Source organism: Coenobita brevimanus, chromosome 27, assembly GCF_032717465.1.
Source record: "Coenobita brevimanus isolate Jiangsu-jjx chromosome 27, ASM3271746v2, whole genome shotgun sequence".
In the NCBI taxonomy this organism is placed as follows: Eukaryota; Metazoa; Arthropoda; class Malacostraca; order Decapoda; family Coenobitidae; genus Coenobita; species Coenobita brevimanus.
In genome coordinates this window covers 34,130,850-34,144,866 of record NC_136980.1, presented here as the reverse complement: position 1 = coordinate 34,144,866, position 14,017 = coordinate 34,130,850, and the positions used below count along the sequence as shown (strand labels likewise).

Genomic DNA, 14,017 nt, shown 5'->3' with positions numbered 1-14,017 from the left:
TGTGCATGAAAGGGTTAAGCACAAATTTTTGGCCAGACTTCAGATATTTAGGTGTGAATGGACCAATATGATGATAAAAATTATTGTAATATCTTCCACTTAAAAGTGCTGATTAGGTAAATGAACACCGGTTTGGTATTTCTTCGCACAGCATCACAACAGCAGGCTAATATAAGACCTGATCCCCTCTACAGGAGGGGAGAATCTTCAGACGAATGAATGAACAACAGCAAGAGTTGCCCGTTGTGAAGAGGTACTCCCTACACGCTGCTTGCCATCACATCTTCCTAGTTTTCATGTTTCTTGGAACAGTGATGAATCTTTTTTCTTGTGATTCTACTTATGCCAACGGCCCTACCACGTTGAGTACACCGCTTCCCGTCCGATCAGCGAAGTTAAGCAACGTTGGGTCTGGTTAGTACTTGGATGGGTGACCGCCTGGGAACACCAGATGCTGTTGGCATCCCTACGTGTCAAGTGGGGTTGGTGGAGGATTAGTGCCCCTCCCTGTAAAACAATTAACTCTAAGCCGTTGGCCACCCCGTTTGGGATACATGGGGTCTGGCAATGAATGAATGAATGATTCTACTTGTGTGCTTGTGCGGTGGAAGAAAACACCATTGGTGGTTATTTGCTGACCTGGCCACGGCGAAGCAAAGCTTGGCTAATCAGCAGAACCAGTTACACAACTGAGATAGGGATCACGGTCTTGTTTTGTCTCCAGGCTTGGCGGTTCATGATGTCATGGCCATTTGAGGCTCTTGCTGCCATCAACCTCTTTTTGTGTAATTTTGAAGGCTTATATATCCAAGTTTTTACTCTGGTTTGTCAAATTAACTATATCATAGGATAATTCAGCACATTTGTCACCCAAATAAATTGTTTACTTAAAAAATAAAAGGCGATCATCAACCAGCCCATCACCCTTCATTAGAGGTGCCTCAGGGAGTCATGAACATAGCTGTACATAACGCAGTACCTTGCAGACTAAATTCCTGTTAAAGCTCAGATTTAAGTATACAAACTTAAAGATTTTTACTGTTTACTTGCAAAGCTACTGGCAAGGTCCGTCTAACCTTTGTAGGAGTCACGAACTTGGGTCGCAAAAATATTTTCATCTTCGTCTCTCTTTTTTTTTATTTCTTTATGAGCCATAACTCAAAAACAAAAAGGCATACACAAGTTCATTAGGCACCAGAACGCTTTGTATCAAACGCGGATGTTTCCTCAATGTTTGGAGCAGCATTCAAGCTATTGCATGCAAGTCACAACCTAAAAACTTTATTGCACTTGGGCATCATTTCAGATACGGAAACTCCACAATTTCGTGTTGCTTCATCCTACTTGATGCCATTGGAGACAAAATAAATCCATGGTGAGACATTGATCCATGGTGGAACTTGGTCTATGGAAATAATAGATATATAGAAAATATAGGTCCAGGGGGGAAAATTTGGTCCTTGGTGAAAAAAGCTCCAAGAGGGAGAGCAGCTACAATGGGGAAAATGGGCCCATGAGGAAAATATGAAAATATGTCAGTGGGGGAAAACCGGTCCACGGAGAAAGAAATATGTCCACTGGGAAAAATAGATCCAAAGAGGAAAATTGATCCAAGGCGAAAATTAGGTTCATAGGTAAAAATATGTCCTTGGGGGAATTAGTTTCATGGGAAAAAATAGATCCAAGGAGGAAAGTTTGTCAAGACAGGAACAGACCCCTGAGGGAAAACAAGTAGGTGGGGATTGACACCTGGTGGCTGGATCTGGAAACGAGTTTATGTGCTAGTAGTATAATTATGTTATTTATTTGGTAGGCAGCTTCCACAAACAGGACATAAATTTTAAAATGTCTAAAACTGGTTCAGTGTGTTTGAATGAAAAATAGCGAAAAACGTGATATAAAAACGTAAAAAAAAAACAGAGCTTTGCGATAGGAGGGGATTCAGAGTTGTTTATCCACTACTACACTCTACCAGCTACATGTGTGTCCTGAGTTCAGTGTGGAATGTAGTAATGGGTATAAAAATTAATTTTCTCCCATCCCAAATGCTGTCTTCTTTCTTTGTTTTTACATCTCTTGTTTCTCTACTTTCTTTTATCCCTAAAAGTTAACAATCAGTTTAGAATTTTTTTCTAGTATGTTGTAGATCCATAATTATGATACTTTGAATCACACAGCATACACAATACACATTATGATCTGGGTCCACTTACCATCCCATCTCTCAAGGGAAATCTCACAGCCCAGTCTGTGTCCTCATTTCCCCAGGGAATCTCACTGACGCCATATCAGGCATGTCAGGGTTACGCCTGACTTTCAATGTTGGTTCTGGGCGTTTAGGTGTTCTTGCATTGTTGAAGGGGAATGGTGTTTTGAAGCAGTTATTGTGGATTCAAGCAAATAAACATGAAACTGCAAACATTCAGCCTCTTTGATCACTATATTTCATCCTGATTTATATAAGATTGGGACGGTGCACCTGAGGACGTGCCAACATCCGACAGAACCCACATCACCACGTTCTCTCTCCCTACTCTGGAACTAATGAAGGCTCTGGCCCTTCTGGTCTGAATGGTTTCCCCAAAGATTTAGCAAGATTAAAATAGATAATATACGTCCTCGCGATGCAAAAGTTAAGGAAGGAAGGCATAATGAAATGGCAGTGTACGAACTGAAGATGAAAACGAATGAAATGGATCAATTGAAGAGGATGAAATGTGTGAGGTAAGGAATGAGCAGGGGAAATTGGAGGCGAGGAAGAGGGGTTAGGAATTCATTATGTCTTGAAGAATGTAGGTCAGATTTAACTTTTAGGCGGTAAAGTCGTTCTGGTTTTCAGATGCAGGAACATCCCTAGAAGCGAGTGTGTTCGTCAGTGACTCGCTAAGAATTTTCGGAAACGAGGTGCTTCACTTCTATAGATTTTAGCGAAGCTTCATTCTTCATCCATTGTTCTCGCATCCATCTAGTACTTCTGTACTTGTTGTATTTTCATCTTGTCATTACAGCGATGTCGAAGAGAAGAATTGGTTTCGGAAGCAAGTGGATAGAGTGATAGGACAAATGTACGGGAATTATGGCATTTGTAACGGGTGATTTCACTAATCCATCGTTCGTTCGTTTGCAGATTTCCTGCACCTATAGTGCAGGCCGGGTCATACATTAGCCTGGCCAATGGCGTGTGGGCTGATTAAAAAAACAGTAAGGGGGGGGGTGACAGGACCTGGGGATTGCCCAGCACATACGCCCTGTCTCCTGGCTGGCCTTGTGGTGTGTGTGTGGACTGATCCAAGTGTTGTGAGTCCTAAGAATGGCATATAGGATAGCTTTGGTATGCCAGGAAAAAAGTGATGACGAACGTCAGCTAACGAACATTTATCAGGATATAGTGTAGTGCATATGTACTTCATTTTTCAGATAATAATAAGTCCATAAACGTACGGTACCGAGAGACAGCAATTAGTGTTAATTAAGTGCCTTAATATGTGCTTGAAAAGAGGAAAATGTTTGCGTGTGTCACATGGGAGTCGACAGAACAAAGAGGGGCGCTCTGGATGAAAAAATAAAATTTAAACAAGAAGTAATGGCAAATGAATATGTGCAAAAGCTAGAGGAAGAGCTCAACTCAATTAACTTGTTATGGAATAGATTAGGAAAAAAAAAACATGGAGTGTGTACGATGAGAATTGTGTGAACAGTGATGCTAAAGGCAGGTATGGTGCTGAAAAAGTAAATGACCAATTGGAAGGATTGGATGCAAGTAAATGATTTAGGAGAAATTGAGTAGGAAATAGATAAAGAAATGGTTGACAAAATGAACAGATTAGAATGAAACTGAGAAAGAAAATAAAACAAATTCTTGTTTTATATAATAGGAAAGAAATGGGTGCGAAAATGTAGGAATGGATGTGGGAAAAGCATAAAATTGTAAGGTACTAAAGTAGAAGCATGATCACAAAATGGAGTCGATGAGAACAGTGCTTAATAAGGATAAATGTCAAGGACAACAGCAGGGAGTTGGTACAGTTGCCTCCCAAAGTCCCTTTCCCCCTAAAAATAGCACCCGTCAAATGTGGCATCGACGCATTTGTAGCGTAAGTACGTGTCAGTGAATGAACACCCCACATTCGATTTCCTGGTTTTGTCTTCATATGTCTCTTGCCTCACTGATTTATCAGTGCATCCTCCAGCATACATACTGTATATTTCCAGTAATTTATCCCTTGACATGAATCCCATATGATATTATAATTGTTTTAATGTCTTCTGTCGGGTGCTTTCTGACGTCTTATGGGTTATTTACCTATTGTCATATTGCAAAGGTCGGATAGTGATTCGAACTAAATACTACATTACTCTGAAATGATAACTTTCCAGTAGTTTGTGGTCAGTATATTCTTATTCATACGGTGTTATTTATTCCCCTTCCTTGTTATATTGCTTTGGTTTATATATTATTAATTTATGCGTATCATCAGTTTCCATATGTTTTACGATTCATAATGGTTTTTGAACTGTCCCATAGCAAGATCCATGAGACAGACTTAACACCCCAGATTTCAAATAAGGTGTGGTGGGGGTGGTTGATGTATGATGACTATATCTGCAACAACCTTCATGATATATTTCTATTATGCTTTTGCTTGAATTTACATTCCTATTGGTATTTCGTATTGAAATATACGTTTTGTATTAGAATGTATATGCTAATGTTAATGGTGTCTCTGGTGATGTGTTAATTACTCCCATATGTATTTACTATTATGATGTCAGGCATACATACCCACCACTCTTACGCTACTACTGCGACGTTGCCGGCAATTACTACTGCGATGGTGCCACATCTTGGTGGGAGATAAAACACGGGGAAAGGAACTTTAGGAGGCAACTGTACATGAGACTTACTTTGGTGGTGCACAAGAATGTGGTACCTGACAATGTGTCGATGGCAGAAGTGAAGAACGCGGTGAAGAGGTTAAAGACTGAGACAACAGCAGTGATGATGATATAAATAGATAAATTATAACTTGTACTCGACTGGTGATAACTGCAATCAACGAGTTAGGGAACTATGCCTCCAAAGCCTTGTTGTATGGAGCTGTACAACTGCAGTGGAAGGTGGACGCAACCGTACAGTCAATGAAATTATTCGCGATATTCTCCCTGTGTCTTACATTCTGCGCCCATTTATGATGAATTATGGACAAAAAAATTAGGCACTTGTTACGAATCTATACCACTAGACCCTCAAGACCTGGCTTCACTCTTAAGAGGTGTGTGTGTGTGTGTGTGTGTGTGTGTGTGTGTGTGTGTTCCTACCTAATTGTATCTTTACAGGAATGAGTCAAGCTCGTACTGTCCCGTGTCTCAAACCATATTTATCGTACATATCCTTAAATTTGTGAATTGTTTTGGCACATACTATTTCATTCGGTAGTGCATTCCACTGATCAATTGCTCTGTTTGGGAAACTGAATTACCTCACGTCTTTATCACCTCTCTTCTTATGCAGTTTTTTGCAGTGTCCTCTTGCTGATGCTTCCCCATATGTTAAGTAATCATTTATGTCTATTTTCTCCTTCCCTGATATGCATTTATATAGCATTATCATGTCATCTCTTTTCCTTCTCTCCTGTAGTGTTGGTAGATTCAGTTTATTTAGTCTTTCTTCGTAGCTTAGATCCCTTAAGCTTGGTATCCATCTCGTTGCGGCCCTTTGAACTTTTTAAATCTTGTCTATGTGTTTCTTGAGATGAGGACTCCAGACTACTGATGCATACTCCAGGGTTGGTCTGATGAATGATGCTATTATCCTTCTTAACATGTCTTCATTTATGTATGTGAATACTATTCTCATATTTGCAAGCAGTGTATACATGTTCCGTACCTTCTCACTGATGTGGTCAGCCGGAGATAGTCTGTTATTGATAATCACACCTAGGTCCTTCTCTCTTTCTGATGTGTTTAGGGTTTTATTTCCTAACGTATAATCTCAATCAGGTCTTTTTCCACTTTTACCGAACTTGATTACATGACACTTGTACACATTGAATTCCATTTGCCATGTATTACTCCATTCATGAAGTTTATTTAATTCTTCTTGTAGCTCTTTACAAGAGTCTGTGTTAGTAATTCTCCTTTGTATTTTTGCATCATCTGCAAACATATTTAGCTTTGACTTCCAGTGTTACTGTCTATATAATTTATAGACACTAAAAACATGATTGGTGCCAGCACTGAGCCCTGTGGTACTCCACTAGTCACTTCTTTCCATGATGAGTAATTTCCCCTTAGTACTGTTCTCATTTCTCTTTTTATGAGAAAATCTTGCATCCAACAAAACAGTTTGCCTCGAATTCCTCCTTGATGGTACAGTTTCCATAAAAGTCTTTGGTGTGGCACTGTGTCAAATGCTTTCTTGAAAGCTAAATAAATGCTGTGTGTGTGTGTGTGTGTGTGTGTGTGTGTGTGTGTGTGTGTGTGTGTGAACTCCAAGAAGTTGACAGTGAATTTGCATCACCACTGGTGGTTCGAGATATATAGGGCCTACCTTGTGTAGAGCATTTTTTTTCTGTGCCTTTCCCTCTGTCCTACACACACACACACACACACACACACACACACACGCACACACACACACACATACACGCACGCGCGCGCTCTATCTGTCTGTCTGTCTGTCTGTATCTGTGTGTGTGTGTGTGTGTGTGTGTGTGTGTGTGTGTGTGTGAGAGAGAGAGAGAGAGAGAGAGAGAGAGAGAGAGAGAGTCTTCGTCTTGACATATGCCAGTCGTCCCGCACCTCAGAACATTGTCCGCACTAAAGCCAAAGGTAATCTTGTGTTATCTAGTGCCGTAATCCCCATTATTAACTGCTGGGCACACAGAAGGCGGGAAGCGATGTATCAGATGGTTCCTGGAAGGCTACGAGAATTACAAAGACGTGGTGAGAATGAAAGCGAATCACTGGGAAGGAATGAGAATTACAGAGAAACGGTGAGAGCGTGCGAGTTATATAGCAAAATAACGAAACACCCTCGTCCAGACCTGTGGTGCCTGCTGTAACAGTTAGTGAGCGGAAAGAAGTCAGAGTAATTTTAGGCTTCAGACTAATTGGTGAGAGTCGAGGAATTTAAACGAAACACGCTTAAGCTTACATCAGTACGCCTGAAAGATACAGTACATATTCGTTCACGTTATGTTACATAAGGACAAAGCAAAATAATGTTACTAGCGGGAAAAGGATAACGTAGTAATTCCTATACCACGAATATAAGAGTGGAAAAGAACTGAAAAAAAAATAACATAAAACGAAAAACTACTTTCTAAAAATCGTCTGCTGATCTTCAGAAAAATGACAAAATATTATTAATGTCGTTAAAGAGTCAGTAGAGAGAACAGAGGCCAACATGCAAAAAAACAGTAAAGAACACAGAGATGATATTTCAACCACCCCCTTTCCCCAAGGGGGAAAAAAAAGGTAAGCAACAAAGAAAATTGTTCATCAAGTAAAGAGTATAAATCAAAGAGAAGAGCGTCAAGCTAAAAAGAGCAAACAGTAGAAAGAAGAGCTTCCAGCAAGCTAAAATGTAAAGAACAAAATGAAAAGAAATACGTCCGGCCAGCCAAGAAAAGTAAGGAAAGTAAGCAAGTAATAATAAGTAATAATGAGCTGAGTTGTTACAGATCTAAGCAAAGAGAATTCGGAGCAAAAGGTAAAGAAAAAGCTCGCTAATGATGAAGAGCTGTTGATAAATAGCTTGTACTAGTAAGCAGATTTCTAATTTTACTGTCAAACACGGATATGAATACATTTAACAGTGTCAGTATCTGTTAAAATTAAACACAAACTAAGATATGTTAAAACACTAACAAAAGCCAGTGATTAATAACATTATACTCACCAGTTATTAAGAAAAGAAATGAATTTAATGAGATCTGCCTGGCGCTGGTAAATATCAGCCAGAAAGAGGGCAACTGCGCCATGAGTCAAAAGTTTTCGGAAAATATGCACGATTTAAGGTTGGCAACAGCAAATGTCCGACATTAGCGAGAACTGGTGAGCATTAGCGTGATCTATGAACGAAATACCAAACATTAACGACGACCAGTAAATTCTGGAGAGAGAAAATGGGAAGAGACGGCAGGGGAAACGATGAAACACTGAAACGAATGTTTGATGAACGATAAGAGATGAATGGTTTGATATACAATAAGAGACTGAAACACAGGAATGAATGGTGAAATTAATACCATGAAACGGCGAAAAATAAATAAAGAGGAAGGAAATAATGGAACACACGATGAATTTCAAGGTGGTCCTTAAATGGCGCTCCATTAGCGGCTAACCTGAGGGTATGTTATCTGTTGCGAAAAGGAATCAGTCTGCTGGTTTGGGTGTGATTATAGCAGTGGGAGAAGGAAAAGGTATCTTATCTGTTGCGAATAGGGCTCACCTTGCTGGTTTGGGTGTGATTATAGCAGCGGGAGTAGGAAAAGGTATCTTATCTGTTGCAAAGAGGGCTCAGTTTGCCGGGTTGGGTGTGGGTGCAGGAGTGGGAGTAGGAAAAGAATAAACGATGCAGGGCAGACACTGATGACGCTGACTAATACGTTCTTTCAAAACACGAGAAATCCCCCGACGATGTGGAAGAGGAGCATTGTGTATGGGCCATCCTGTATACATATGAAGAGCGTGAAGCATTAAAACAGAGAATTTAATGTATATTAAGAAAGAACGAACTGTTATGACAGTGAAATGAACAGCAATAACCAATGAAAGGCTCAAATGAACTACAATGTGAACATTACGAAGCAGTTTTGAATAAAAAGCTTATAGTAAGAAGCAATGAAGAACACAGACTGAGTACAGAATATTAACGTGTAGTCAATTACTAGACATGTGGAAGAATTCTTGTGGAAACCGGAAGGTTCTTAGCACCTCCCCCTTACAATTTTATTTCTGCATGTGGTTTGATAACATTGATGTCTATCATAGTAATGCAAACTAGGTGAATTGTTTAGGTATTTGTGGTGGATACAACAGCAGAGTCAGGGACGTCAAAGGAAATGTAGATAGGAAAGACAGGGAAACGTGTTATGGTCGTCGAGGACCGTGTGCCGTTGCATATCTAGTTGTGGGGAGGTTCCCGTATTAGATAATGTTGGGGACCCATTCTTGCTTAGACTAGGCAAGGGCGATCTTATGCAGTTCAGACCTGAGAAGGTATACTCGTATAATGATGGCATTACACGTGCATTACACTAGGATAATCCCACTGTACAGAAAGGAAATACGCATGAGAAAACTTGCATTTCTAAACTTAGATAGCACAGTTAACACCTCCGCCCCGAACACAACCGTCGAAGTGCTCCGGATATTGACATGACACAGAGACAATATAGTAACAAGAAACGAAAAAAGTAGGAATAAGCAACTAAACAGAAATCGAACCTGCGGGAGCCAGCGAGACACTGAGATATACCGATATATATACACAGCGAGAACTACCGATAAATGAACAAACTTAATAAGAATATGTGAGAAATGGCGAGGCACCGAGAAACAGCTTGGTGTGACCATTGTGAGAGAAGCAAGGGAGTGTAGGCAGCAGGTGTGTTATGGTGCGCTGGGGAGACAAGCAGGCCATGCATAACTCCCCCGCCCTGCCCACTGACATGTTTACATTGGCCACGTAGGGAGCACGGGGGGAGGAAAGTGGACATGGGAATGAAAGAGAATCTCTCTCTCTCTCTCTCTCTCTCTCTCTCTCTCTCTATATATATATATATATATATATATATATATATATATATATATATATACAGGGTGACCCAGAAAAAACTCCCACATTTCAAAGGTAAAAAAAAAAAGGTTAAAGACGATCAAAATATTATTTGCACACATGAAACCCCATTCAATACAGTTTTTATTTATCATGTTTTAAAGATGACATCCTCCAAATGGTGGCCGTCATTGTCTACACACGCTTGGAGGCGATTTCTGAAGGCTGCCATGGCTCGACGGGTCATATCAGGTGGAACAGCGGCTATCTCCTGCAGAATAGCAACCTTAAGGGCTTCAAGAGTTTGGGGTCGATGAGTATACACCCGTGATTTAAGGTAGCCCCACAGAAAAAAATCACAAGGGTCTCGAAGATCATAGCAAATGCTGAGGGAAGTGTTTCCGGATCGGGTGATCTCCTTGTGTGGCGATGTTGGGTGGCCGGCCAGTTCCCCTGACCTCGGCCCTTGTGATTTTTTTCTGTGGGGCTACCTTAAATCACGAGTGTACAGTATACTCATCGACCCCAAACTCTTGAAGCCCTTAAGGTTGCTATTCAGCAGGAGATAGCCGCTGTTCCACCTGACATGACCCATTGAGCCATGGCAGCCTTCAGAAATCGCCTCCAAGCGTGTATAGACAATGACGGCCACCATTTGGAGGATGTCATCTTTAAAACATGATGAATAAAAACTGTACTGAATGAACCTTCCTGTCTGGAAATAATATTTTGAATATCTTTAATCATTTTCATTTCATTTATCTTTGGAATGTGCAAGGTTTTTCTGGGTCACTCTGTATATATAGATAGATAGATAGATAGATAGGAGCCTCTGTGGTACAGTGGTAAGGTGTGTGTTTCGTACACGGGTGAGCCAGGGCTTGCGCCCCGCCAGAGTAATAAACTTTGGGAGTGTTCACCTGGCCACGTACTGCATTGGTGGACACAAGGGGCGGTGTGGTTGAACCAGTGTTCCTTGCTATAAAGTATGCTTGCACCCAGTCGGCTTGCACGGGCCGATTACACTTGGTTCACAGACTACACACACATCCAAAGCCATTCCAACACTACAATTACACTTACAAGCACTTCTCACCCTACATACAATCTCTACAAGACGGCCTAAGTCACATGGTAGAGATACATTGGCTGTATCGTCCCGACTTCGGTCAGGATAGGCCTGTCCTGCAGTGGATACTCAAACTGCTGCTGCTGCTGATGATGAAATATATATATATATATATGTATATATATATATATATATATATATATATATATATATATATATATATATATATATATATATATATATATATATATACATATCGGATACATTTATGAGAAGCTACAGAACGTGGTGAATGTTTTTGGTGTATCAGATAGAACCAGGATTCCGAGGGCTTGAATGATGAGTGAATGGAAGCGTGACCCATTGGGTTGGGCAAATCTGGGCTGTCTGGACGTTGCTACTCCTCGCCCTGCCCTAGAGTGGGAAAGGAGGTCCTGATGATGTTGATGATGATGATTTTATATATATATATATATATATATATATATATATATATATATATATATATATATATACACTAGCATTTGTCCAAAAAATTGTCTGGGACTGGCTAATAGCCTTTCCATCACAAATTGTTTGCAAAATACGATTGTCTTCGTTTCCATACTGTTATTGAGCCCACAATGACCAATTCTGATTTTAAAAAAAGTCGAAAAATAAATTTTCGCGTGTTGCGTATTCTGACAATTTCACTTCCCCGCGATGCGCGGGACTGCCAGCATTTTTTCCTACATTTTTCTGAAACTTCCTGTACATAACTCGACCTAATGCAGAGTGAATTAGGTCGATATCTATTACGGTTCTAGAGAAATAAACAAGTTCATAGTCAGGCAGAAACAGTTTGACTCATATATATATATATATATATATATATATATATATATATATATATATATATATATATATATTGTTACATAGCCTATGATTTCATCATCCTTTGTGTAATTCTAACGTACAATGTGCTGCCTGTTTGATCACGAGCGTGTTCTGCCTCAGTCCCCCCCTTCTACCGTTATAGTAGAGTAAGTCGTCCTTTCTGTTGTTCAGTGCGGGATTGTCAACTCTTTGTCCCCATGGCTTCATTTGCGCGTCCTTCTTACAAGTTGTATCAAGCTCTGCTGGCCCCTATATAATGAGCTCAGTCTCTACATTAATTGCCACTTAGATCTACTCATTTTGTTCACATCTCTGTCCTCCCCTGTACAGTTATTGTTGTGAGTGCTCAGGAAGTCTCCAACCATCTAGCAGCTGTGTAATTTGAGTATAACTGTTGTTGCATTTTTTCTTGTGCTGTGTAGCATAGGGTTAATTCTTAGGCCTGGTGAGGTTTTCTTTGTGATTTATGTAAAGGTTCCTTTTGTCAGTCATTTTTGATAATATTTTGTATCTGTAATAATTTATTTTGCATTTACTGAGCATTACCCGGTGTATTTTCATTTTATCAGGGCTGACTTAGATATATTTACTCTTGCTAATTTCGTGTTAATAGAGGCTATTGCAGTTAACCATATATTTAACCTGTTTTTTGCCTTTACATTATCCTTATGAGTCCTGAATGTTTTGTTGTTAGTTTGAGCATTAAACTTTAACTTGTAATTTTACCTAACTCTTTTGTTTTGAACCTGGAACTTTATGGGACAGTAGTGATTTTTAGTATTATCACTTAAAGTGTACATTATCTTTCGCTGTTCCGTAACATAAATTTGGCGACCTATTAAGTCAGCCAGTGCTCGCTACTCCAAATTTTGCTAAGCCTTTTAAGATGGCTGTTGATGCAAGTGATACATGAGCTGGGGCTGTTTTGCTGCAAGAGGATGATCAGGATATTGAACACCCTGTATCTTATTACAGTAAGAAGTTGACTCCACCTCAAAAGAACTACTCAACTATTGAGAAAGAGCTTTTGGCCTTGAGTTTGGGTTTACAGCATTTTTCATTTTATTTGTGTTCTGGTTTTGACCCCATAGTCATTTATACCGATCATAACCCACTGAAATTCCTTAGTAAGTTTAAAGATAAAAATCAGAGATTGACAAGATGGAGTCTACAGGAGTATTCATTAGACATACAACATGTCAAGGGGAAAGAAAATGTTATTGCAGATTGCTTATCTAGACTTAGATTGTTTTAGAGTAATAAGAAATTTCCTTTGTAAATTTTTTTTTCTTTGTGGGGAGGTGTTACATAGCCTATGATTTCATCATCCTTTGTGTAATTCTAACGTACAATGTGCTGCCTGTTTGATCACGAGCGTGTTCTGCCTCAGTCCCCCTCTTCTACCGTTATAGTAGAGAAAGTCGTCCTTTCTGTTGTTCAGTGCGGGATTGTCAACTCTTTGTCCCCATGGCTTCATTTGCGCGTCCTTCTTACAAGTTGTATCAAGCTCTGCTGGCCCCTATATAATGAGCTCAGTCTCTACATTAATTGCCACTTAGATCTACTCCTCATTTTGTTCACATCTCTGTCCTCCCCTGTACAGTTATTGTTGTGAGTGCTCAGGAAGTCTCCAACCATCTAGCAGCTGTGTAATTTGAGTATAACTGTTCTTGCATTTTTTCTTGTGCTGTGTAGCATAGGGTTAATTCTTAGGCCTAGTGAGTTTTTTTTGTGATTTATGTAAAGGTTCTTTTTGTCAGTCATTTTTGATAATATTTTGTATCTGTAATAATTTATCTTGCATTAACTGAGCATTACCCAGCGTATTTTCATTTTATCAGGGCTGACTTAGATAAATTTACTCTTGCTAATTTCGTGTTAATAGAGGCTATTGCAGTTAACCATATATTTAACCTGTTTTTTGCCATTACATTATCCTTATGAGTCCTGAATGTTTTGTTGTTAGTTTGAGCATTAAACTTTAACTTGTAATTTTACCTAACTCTTTTGTTTTGAACCTGGAACTTTACGGGACAGTAGTGATTTTTAGTATTCTCACTTAAAGTGTACATTATCTTTCGCTGTTCCGTAACAATATATATATATATATATATATATCAATATATATATATATATATATATATATATATATATATATATATATATATATATGTGTGTGTGTGTGTGTGAGTAAAATCCCAGTATTTGTAAAATCATATTTCTCACTAATGTTTCGAATGTGACTGTCTCATTATCAGTAAGATCTACAGTGAAGTTTCTGCGTATTA

General features: G+C 39.4%; 1 non-coding gene across 1 annotated transcript; it reads left to right on the top strand.

Moving 5' to 3' along the window:
- The first annotated feature begins 344 nt into the window (after nucleotides 1–344).
- LOC145394585 (5S ribosomal RNA) lies at nucleotides 345–463 on the top strand. Its single transcript, XR_013896443.1, has one exon. It is a non-coding gene; the product is annotated as a 5S ribosomal RNA (ribosomal RNA).
- Nucleotides 464–14,017: the final 13,554 nt, after the last annotated feature.